The sequence below is a fragment of the Tachyglossus aculeatus genome, chromosome 8 (genome assembly GCF_015852505.1).
Source record: "Tachyglossus aculeatus isolate mTacAcu1 chromosome 8, mTacAcu1.pri, whole genome shotgun sequence".
NCBI classification, from domain to species: domain Eukaryota; kingdom Metazoa; phylum Chordata; class Mammalia; order Monotremata; family Tachyglossidae; genus Tachyglossus; species Tachyglossus aculeatus.
The window spans coordinates 26,323,889-26,334,833 of NC_052073.1; the positions used below are offsets into that span (position 1 = coordinate 26,323,889).

At 45.7% G+C, this 10,945-nt stretch overlaps 1 non-coding gene across 1 annotated transcript; it reads right to left on the reverse strand.

The window, feature by feature from the left end:
* Window positions 1-810: 810 nt before the first annotated feature.
* Window positions 811-948, reverse strand: LOC119931903. Its single transcript, XR_005452205.1, has one exon. It is a non-coding gene; the product is annotated as a small nucleolar RNA SNORA7 (small nucleolar RNA).
* Window positions 949-10,945: the final 9,997 nt, after the last annotated feature.

Consider the following 10,945-nt stretch of genomic DNA (forward strand, 5'->3'; position numbering starts at 1 on the left):
AACCTACACCAAAACTAGCGTGCAGTCATTCTCCTCTAACTTCAGTAGCACCAAAGATATTGATTGAACACCTAGTGGATAGAGAGCATGAGACTAGGTGTTTGGAGAAACTAGAAGAAGACAGCACTGTGATCCCTGCCCTTGGGAAGCTTATACTATAATAATAATAATAATAATTTTGGTATTTGTTAAGTGCTTACTATGTTCAAAGCACTGTTCTAGATGCTGGGGAGTATACAAGGTGATGAGGTTGTCCCATTTGGGGCTCACAATCTTAATCCCCATTTTACAGAAGAGATAACTGAGGCGCAGAGAAGTTGAGTGACTTGCCCAAAGTCACACAGCTGACAAGCGGCGGAACTGGGATTTGAACCCATAACCTCTGACTCCCAAGCCCATGCCCTTTCCACTGAGCCATGCTGCTTCTCTATGGGTAAGACATATAGGCACTGACTAAAGAGTCTGTCAGCTCATCTCTAGATAGTAATCTCATTGTGGGCAGGGAATGTAGCTGCCAACTCTGTTCTACTTAATCGATCAATCAATCGTATTTATTACGTGCTTACTGTATGCAGAGTGCTTCTCGTCTTGTCTTTTGCTGTCGAGTTATCTCCGACCCATAGCGAAACCATGAACTCATCTCTCCCAGAATGCCCCACCTCCATCTGCAATCGTTCTGGTAGTGTATCCATAGAGTTTACTTGGTAAAAATACGGAATTGGTTTGCCACTGACTTCTCTGCGCAGTAAACTTGAGTCTCCGCCCTCTACTCTCTCGGGTGCTGCTGCCACCCAGCACGGTTGAGTTTTGACTTGTAACAGGTTGCCTTCCACTCGCTAGACACTGCCCAAGCTGGGAATGGAATGGGTAGGCCTCTGTTTAACTCTCCCTCCCATAGCCGAGACTGGTAGAGTACTGGAAAATCCCCAGGTGCCACCCTGGGAGGGAACTAAGCGCTTGGGAGAGAACGATATACAGACAAATTCCCTGCCAACAACAAAGAGGGATGGCATGCTCAGATGATAGGGGATTAACAGGGTGCGCTTCCTGAAGGAGGTGGCTTTTTAGAAGGGCTTCGAAGTGGGGGAGCAGTGAGGTTTGGTAAAGTTGTTATGGAAGCAAGAGGTCCAAGAGGCCTGTTTTTATGGATATGTTGAAGGTTCCCACTCCAAATTCTTTATCAAAGCCTTGAGCTGTTTGTAGGGTCCTTCCTGGGGGTCCACTGTACTTTGAGGACCTCCGAAGGTCACCTCTCTTGGGCATGAAGTGGTAGGTGCCGTCTTTTCCACCCTGTGTCAGTCTGTGTCAGGATGGAACCAGAAAGATAGCAAAGCTGTTCCTCTCATATGTCTAGAGGAGTCCCGAAAGCATAGATCAGGAAGGTCCTGACGGTCTTTCAGGCTCTTCCCACTGAACCTCAGCTCACCTCCACTGTGTCTGCAACAGATCATGACGTACGTGTCTGTGATCTGGTTCTGATCCAGTAACAATCACCGTAATTATGATATTTGTTATGTTCTTATCATGGGGCAAACACTCTACTAAACACTAAACACTAAGACAATCAGGTCAGACTCAGTCTGTGCCCCACAGGGGGCTCCCAGATCTCCATAGGAGGGAAGGCAAGTATTGAATCCAAATTTTACAGATGAAGGAACTAAGAGAACGGATTTGCCCAAGGCAGGAGGCAGATCCAGGATTAGAACCCAGGTTCCCGGACTCCCTGTCTCCCAGGCCTAGGGTCTTTCCACTGCTTCTTAAGAAACAGAACTGAGGGAGCTCTCCCCTTGAGAATGCCTAGAGCCTAAGCTCTCTGGCTTTTTTCTCTTTCTCCCCTTCCTCAGCAACAGGGGCGTGTTGCCAGCACTTCCCACTCACTCACGTGAACTCTAAGCAACCAAGAGTGAATTGCCAGGGCAGACCCAGGGTAATGTGAAATGAATAAGAATTCAGCGGAGCTCAAGCGTTCAGCATGGTGAAATCCGGTATGATGGAGAGTGACTAATGAACCAGTGTACCCATTTCTTGGCACTCACATCATCTCTGGGGAAGAGCTAGGATGGGGCTCATTTGGGATGATTCACTGAGAGGGAGCACTCTGCTCTGGCCTCAGTTTCCTCTTCTGAGACTCACGTGAAGCAGAACTACAGCCGACGCGAAGCGTTTGCATAATTGCTCAAGTTGATTATTTTTATTCAGTTACCATTGCTTCCCCTTCTTAACTGATTGATTTTAGGCAAAGTTGGGCTTCTTTCCTGAAGTCCTTCCTACAGGCTCTTGTGCAACTGACCATATCCTCACTGGCCATGGAAAAGGCAACTGAAACTGCAGTTTCCCCTCTCCACCTGCTAATAAGCTCAGGGACTCCAAAGTAAAGAAATTGAAACCCTCCTATGCCCCCATTCTCCCCACTAACCCACATAGAGTCATTTTTTGCCTCTGGAAGGGGCCAAATGTCAAAGGGTTGGATGATTTTAGAAGCCAAATGAAGTCCCTTGATGTTCACAGATTTGGTTTCGTCAAGCCAGACTAATAATTATAATAATAATTATGATATTTCTTAAGCCCTTAGAATTATTGTTCTTGTTAAGCACTTACTAGATGCCAAGCTCCGAACTAAGCATTAGGGAAGATATAAGATAATCAGATTGGACACAGTCTCTGTCCCACATGGGGCTCATGATCTAAAGAGTCTATTTGGAGTTATCAGCTCCCTCTCTAGACTGTAAGTGAGCATGTTTAACGACTCTGTTATATTGTATTCTGTCTACTCTGTTATAGTGTATGCTCCCAAATGCTTACTACAGTGCTGCGTACACTGTAAGTGCTCAATTATCACAATAATAATAAAAATGATCATGGGACCTGTTAAGCGCTTACTATGTGCCAAGTACTGTTCTAAGCGCTGAGGTGGACACAAGTCAGTCAGGTTGGACATAGTCCTTGTCCCACATGGGGCTCACACTCAATCCCCATTTTACAGATGAGGCAACTGAAGTGACTTGCCCAAGGTCGCACGGCAGACAAGTCATGGAGCAGGGATTAGAACTCAGGTCCTTCTGACTCCCAAGCCGATGCTCGATCCACTAAGCCAGTCTGTAACCGCATTAATATGATTGATTGAAGGATGGACCAGAGAGAAGGCCTTCTCTTTATATGCCCATGCATCTAGTCCCTTGGGATTACAGAGGCCAGCTTGAGCTCCTTGGGATGGGGGTATTTCGAAACCAAAGGGAAATGAGAAAGCTCTTTACCGAGAAGAGAATGTCGTGAGCTGCCTCTGTGGAAACCTGGCTTTTGAGAGTCTCAGAAAGAAGGTAAGGGAGTGAGAGGGACTCCAGAAAGGGGGTGGGTGGGGAGAGAGAGATAGAGAACACAGCCTGCCAAAAAGGTGAATGGTGCATGTCTCTGAAGCTTTATTGAAGGCACATCTCCTCCAGGAAGCTTTCCCTGACTGAGTTTTCCTCTCCTCATCTCTCACTCCCTTTTGTACCGCACATATTGGCTCCTTCATTCATCCTTCCTCCCTTCCCCACAGCGCATAGGTATATATCTTTAATTTATTTATCTATCTATTTATTTATATTAATGTCTATCTTCCCCTCTAGACTGTAAGCTCATTTGGGCAGGGAATGTGTGTGATGTTATACTTCACTCTCCCAAGCGCTTAGTACAGTGCTCTGCACATAGTAACTGCTCAATCAATCAACCATATTTATTGAGCGCTTACTGTGTGCAAAGCACTGTACTAAGTGCTTGGGAAGTACAAGTTGGCAACATATAGAGATGGTCTCTACCCAACAGTGGGCTCACAGTCTAGAAGAATAAATACTGAATAAATACGATGGACTCACTGACTGATAGTAAATGCTCAATAAATACCACTGATAGATTAATATGACTGATCATTCAGGTTCTGTTATAACATCAAGACAAGAGGATCATTCCTAATTACAACCGGCTGCTTTAGGCAGAATCATGGTTGTCCAGGGCATATTTGGATCCCAAACTAAAGTGCAATTGGTCCTATTTTTTTCAGGATATTCTGGTTTCCAAATTATTAAGGACAATTAAAATGAGAACAGGCAAAATTGTTGAAAAATTCTCCAGAAAGGTTAAAAGAAAGAAAACAGTAATAATAATAATAAAAAACCCAGAAGATTGCATCACAGTTGGCCAAAGTGGATCTTGGCCACTGTAAATCTACCAAAATTAGCTTGGGGCCCTCAGTGGGCCTGAGATTCATTACAGGCTGAAGTATGGACTGAAGTCTCAATTTTAGGAGGTTTACTTGACTGGAAGGCCTCTCATGAAGTTAAAACAAGGTGAGGAAAAGTGAGAGGGTGAGAAGCCACGTGGACAGATCTAACAAGGGAATGGTGATAGTGCTCTGCACACAGTAAGCGCTCAATAAATTCGATTGAATGAATGAATGATGAAACTTCCTGCCCACGTCCTGCGGCTGGCCTGGAATGCCCTTTTTTTGTGTGTGGTATTTGTTAAGCGCTACTATGAGCCAGGCACTGCCCTGAGAGCTGGGTTGGATACAAGCTAGTCAATTTGGACATGGTTCCTGTCCCACAGGGGGCTCACGGTCTTAATCCCCATTTTACAGATGGTGTAACTGAGGCACAAAAAAGTTGCCCAATATCACACAGAGGAAATGTGGTGTGGCTGGGATTAGAACCCATGCCCTCCTGACACCCAGGTCTGTGGTCTAACCACTAGGCCATGCTGCGTCTTTGTATCTGACAATTAGTCTCCCCATTTCGAAGCCTTACTGAAGGCACATCTTCTCCAGGAGGCCTTCCCTGACTAAGCCCTACTTTCCTCTTCATCATCATCAATCGTATTAATTGAGCGCTTACTGTGTGCAGAGCACTGTACTAAGCGCTTGGGAAGTACAAATTGGCAACATATAGAGACAGTCCCTGCCCAACAGTGGGCTCATAATCTAAAAGGGGGAGACAGAGAACAAAACCAAACATACTAACAAAATAAAATAAATAGAATAGATATGTACAAGTAAAATAAATAAATAAATAAATAGAGTAATAAATATGTACAAACATATATACATATATACAGCTGCTGTGGGGAAGGGAAGGAGGTAAGATGTCATCCTTGCATTTGATCCCTTTATTCACCCCTCCTTCAGCCTTAAAGCATTTATGTACATATCCATAATTTATTTATTTATATTTAGGTCTGTCTCCCCCTCTAGACGGTAATCTCACTGTGGGCAGGGGATATGTCTTGAGAGTCTGTTTTATTGTACTCTCCCAAGCGCCCGATAAATCAAATTGATTGATTGATTGACTGATAGGTGGGGACGGCAATCGACATGGAGCAAACCCTCCTTTTCCCATGCCTGGATTCTCCCCTTTGGGCTTGTCTCTAGAGAAGCAGCGTGGCTCAGTGGAAAGAGCACGGGATTTGGAGTCAGAGGTCATGGGTTCGAATTCCGACTCCGCCACATGTCTGCTGTGTGACCTTGGGCAAGTCACTTAACTTCTCTGAGCCTCAGTTACCTCATCTGTAAAATGGGGATTAAGACTGTGAGCCCCACGTTGGACAACTTGATCATCTTTTATCCCCCTCCAGCACTAATAACAGTGCTCTGCACATAGTAACTGCTTAACAAATGCCATCATTAATTAGACTATGAGCTCACTGCGGGCAGGGAATGTGCCTGTTCATTATTATATTATACTCTCCAAAGCGCTTAGTACAGCATGGCTCAGTGGAAAGAGCACGGGCTTTGGAGTCAGAGGTCATGGGTTCAAATCCCGGCTCCACCACTTGTCAGCTGTGTGACTTTGGGCCTCCTCCAGGAGGCCTTCCCAGACTGAGCCCCTTCCTTCCTCTCCCCCTCGTCCCCTTCTCCATCCCCCCCATATTACCTCCTTCCCTTCCCCACAGCACCTGTATATATGTATATATGCTTGTACATATTTATTACTCTATTTATTTATTTATTTATTTTACTTGCACATATCTATCCTATTTATTTTATTTTGTTAGTATGTTTGGTCTCGTTCTCTGTCTCCCCCTTTTAGACTGTGAGCCCACTGTTGGGTAGGGACTGTCTCTATATGTTGCCAATTTGTACTTCCCAAGCGCTTAGTACAGTGCTCTGCACATAGTAAGCGCTCAATAAATACGATTGACGATGATGATGAAGTCACGTCACTTCTCTGGGCCCCAGTTCCCTCATCTGTAAAATGGGGATGAAGACTGTGAGCCCCACGTGGGACAACCTGATCACCTTGTATCTACCCCAGCGCTTAGAACAGTGCTTTGCACATAGTAAGCGCTTAACAAATACCAACATTATTATTATTATTATTATTATTATTATTATTATTATTATTACAGTGCTCTGCCCACAGTAACTGCTCAATAAATACGATTGAATGAATCAGTCCAGGGAAAGGCCCTTCAACATCATACCTCCAGCTCTACCTGAGACTGCCTGCAAGGGAGAATCCTTATAAATCAATCTGCCACCTCTGAGCTCTCAGCCCAGAGGCATGAAAGGAGAGGGAGAGATATTGGGTGTTTATTTGTGCTTTTGCAATTACACATTCAATTCTTTTCATTCAATTCCAAACCTGTTCTCCTGGGTACTTAGGGACTCTGTCTGACCTGATTAGCTTGTATGTGCCCTAGTGCTTATAGCAATGCTTGCCACATAATAGGTGCTTAACAGATACAATAGTAATTTTTTTACATCACCCTATTTTTATGTGTCTCCCCCATTAGAATGTAAACTCTTTAGGGGCAGAGAATGTGGCCCTGGCTTGTCCAGCAGCGTGGCTCAGTGGAAAAGAGCACGGGCTTTGGAGACAGAGGTGATGGGTTCAAATCTCGGCTCTGCCAACTGTCAGCTGTGTGACTTTGGGCAAATCACTTAACTTCTCTGTGCCTCAGTTCCCTCATCTGTGAAATGGGGATTAAGAATGTGAGCACCCCGTGGGACAACCTGATTACCTTGTAACCTCCCCAGTGCTTAGAACTATGCTTTGCACATAGTAAGGGCTTAATAAATGCCATCATTATTATTATTATTGTTTTGTTCTTCCTAAGAGCTTAGTACAGCATGTATTGAATCTGGCGGTCTGAAGAGGAAGTTTTTTTTGTGGTATTTGTTAAGTGCTTACTATGTGCTAGGTGCTGTTTATCCAAGTGCCGAGTAGATACAAGCTAATCAATTTGGACATAGTCCTTGTCCCACATAGGGCTCGCAGTCTTAACTCCCATTTTACAGATGAGGTAACTGAGGCACAGAGAAACTAAGTGACTTGCCCAAGGTCACGCAGCAGACAAATGGCAGAGCCGAGACTAGAACCCAGGTCCTTCTGACTCCCAGCCTGGAGCTCTATCCATTAGGCCACAGCGTTTCTTAAGAGTTTCCTCTCAGTAGCCTTCCTCTCCATCCAGCGCTATGCTGTGTTACTCAGTTGCCTGGTGCCTCCAACAGAAATGGTTGCCAGGGCCTTTTCATTCAATTCAAAACCTGTTCTCCCACCTACTCAGTCTGTCTGGCCTGATTAACTTGACACCTAGTAGGTACTTAAGAAGTACAATAATAGTGGTGATATTTTTTAAGCGCTATGTGCCAAGCACTGTTCTAAGCGCTGGGGAGGATACAAGGTCAGGTTGTCCCACGTGGGGCTCACACTCTTCATCCCCATTTTACAGATGAGGGAACTGAGGCCCAGAGAAGTGAAGTGACTTGCCCTAGGTCACACAGCAGACAAGTGGCGGAGGTGGGATTGGAATCCGTGACCTCTGACTCACAAGCCCGGGCTCTTCCCACTCAGCCACGCTGCTTCTCTATAGTAATTATCACCCTGTCAGTATTTTTCTATGTCTCCCCCATTAGAATGTAAGCTCTTTTGAGGCAGCAAATGTGTCCCTGGCTTGGTTTGTTCTTGTTTTGAGTTAAGTACAGATGTATCGCAACCAGTGGGTTGCCCAGAAGAAAATACACCTATACTATACAAACCACTAACACAAGCCAGTCAGTCTGCTGAGACCAGCATTGAGGAGGGAGAATCAGACTCACTTTGTTTTTTTTCTTTTCCAATGACCAGTTTAAATCAGAATGGATTTTTAGTTTTGAAAAAAAGCTCCCCTCCCAGAGAGGAGAAATATCCAATCCAACCCGAAGAGAGTTAGGTCCAGAGAGTTAAGAGTAATTCAGTTGAACCCAGAAGTCATTAATGGAGATCTCACTGGAAAGACCAGATTGCTATGTTTATGATAATGACGACGGTAATGAGGTGATTACTTTAATTGTCATTAATAACATTAATTTTATTTAGGTATCAACGATCTGCTTTCTCAGTTCTCCTCACTACTCCCTCTCTCCAACAATTTATCTCTTGGACTAGCAGGGCAAGGTCAGGCTGCAGTCCTGGAAGGTTTTGTGGGCATGTTTAGATGAGGGTGAAGTCAGGGCAGTGAGCCAGAGCCTGAGGATGGTGGGAAGGGAAGGAAGAGGGGGTAAGGGTGGAATGGACGAAACAGAGGAGGAAAGAGAGGAATCAGAAATTGACTTTAACCAGGAGTTGCCCTAAATAAATCCATAGTCCTCAGGGACCCAAGTTCCGGTTGGTAAGGCAGTGAATACAACTTCTTCTTTCTCCCCCAGTCCAGGGCTCTCAGTTCTTCTCTTCGTGATCTGAGCCCTTAACTGGAGGTAATTCTTCACTGGGGTTATGGAAGGCTGAGAGGCTTCCCGTGTAAAATTCTAGAATATAGGCCCAAGTGTTGGCAGATCAGACACACAGAGATAAGATCCGACTCCCGGCGCCATTTGCAATGCAAAGCCAAGGGTGTGGGTGTGTGGAAATGATGGCTACGGTTGGTGGTGAGGATATAAAAGTATGCAGGGGGCTGTGGATCTCTGTGGATCTGTGGAAGGGTGGGGTGGGCTACCCCAGTTCTGGGAAACCCAGCCCCTTGTTGCCAGACACCTTTGTGGGCACCCCCACTAACGTGGGCCTGCCTGGCACCTACCTCCCTGGCATTTTCCCAAGCGTTGTCCCTGGTTGGGAATTAGGGTGACTGTTGACAACACTGGAGACTCAAGTGACATCACTTGGTGTAATGTAATCAATCAATCAATCGTATTTATTGAGCGCTTACTGTGTGCAGAGCACTGTACTAAGCACTTAGGAAGTACAAGTTGGCAACATATACAGTCCCTACCCAACAGTGGGCTCACAGTCTAAAAGATGTAATGATGTAAAGATGTAATGATGACATAGGTGCCATTCTGCAGAAGTGGCCCTGGTTTCCCTGGACGTAGACCCTTGGGGTACTCCTAATAATAATAATGATGGCATTTATTAAGCGCTTACTATGTGCAAAGCACTGTTCTAAGCGCTGGGGGGATACATGGTGATGAGGTTGTCCCACGTGGGGCTCACAGTCTTCATCCCCATTTTACAGATGAGGGAACTGAGGCACAGAGAAGTTAAGTGACTTGCCCAAACTCACACAGCTGACAAGTGTCGGAGCTAGGATTTGAACCCATGACCTCTGACTCCAAAGCCCGTGCTCTTTCCCACTGAGCCATGCTGCTTCTCAACAGCCACCCCAACTTCCTCCAAGATCTACCCAGGACCTGCTGAACGTGAGTGCTGCTTCTGAAGTGCCAGAGAGGAGCCAGGCTGGCTGAGGAAAATACAAACTCTGGACATTAATGCTTCCGGTGGCATATCTGAACCAGGCAGGGGACAGACCAGATGAAAACCGGACTGTCTGGTCTGGGCTTGGGAGTCAGAGGTCATGGGTTCTAATCCCGACTCCGCCACTTGTCAGCTGTGTGACTTTGGGCAACTCACTTAACTTCTCTGGACCTCAGTTCCCTCATCTGTAAAATGGGGATGAAGACTGTGAGCCCCACGTGGGACAACCTTGATTACCTTGTATCCCCCCAGCTCTTAAAACAGTGCTTGGCACATAGTAAGCACTTAACAAATACCAACATTATTATCATTATTCATTCATTCATTCATATTTATTGAGCTCTTACCGTGTGCAGAGCACTGTACTAAGTGCTTGGGAAGTACAAGTTGGCAACATCATTATTATTATTATGTCAGTCAATCCATATTTACCGAGCACTCAGCATGTGCAGAGCACTGGACTAAGCACTTGGAAGAGCATGATACAAGAAGAAACAGACATTTTCCTTGCCCACAACGAGCTTACAGTCTATAACCAGTTGACCACCCACCATGTTGAGAATGGTGAGGTTGACCAGGACCATGTGCAGGGAAAGCACCAGTCAGCAGCAAGAGGTCCTAATAATTCATTCAATCGTATTTATTGAGCACTTACTGTGTGCAGAACACTGTACTAAGAGCTGGGGAAGTACAAGTTGGCAACATATAGAGACGGCCCCTACCCAACAATGGGCTCACAGTCTAGAAGGGGGAGACAAACAACAAAGCAAAACTGTGGTATTTTTTAAGCATTTCCTATGTGGCAGGCACTGTACTAAGCGCTGGGTTGGATACAAGCAAATCAGGTTGGACCCAGTCCCCATCCCGCATGGGACTCACAGTCTTAACCCCCATTTTACAGATGAGGTAACTGAGGCACAGAAAAGTCAAGTGACTTGCTCAAGGCCACACAGCAGACAAGTGGCGGAGGGGGATTAAGAACCCCTGACCTCTTGACTCCCAGGCTTATTAACTAAGCCACGTCCTGGACCGCACTCCAGGGAAGACAAAAACTTTCCGTCGGCACCGGTTCGGCTCGCCGGGCTGGGAGGCTTTGGTGGCACATGCTCAGCAGGACCACGTGACGGACGCCAACCTCGCTGGCTCTTGGAGGAATCAAACGTCCAGGCTTCCCTAACACTCAGGCAACCCAGGCCATACATATTTCATGTCTACCTCTATGCAAACTCCTAATAAGTACTTTA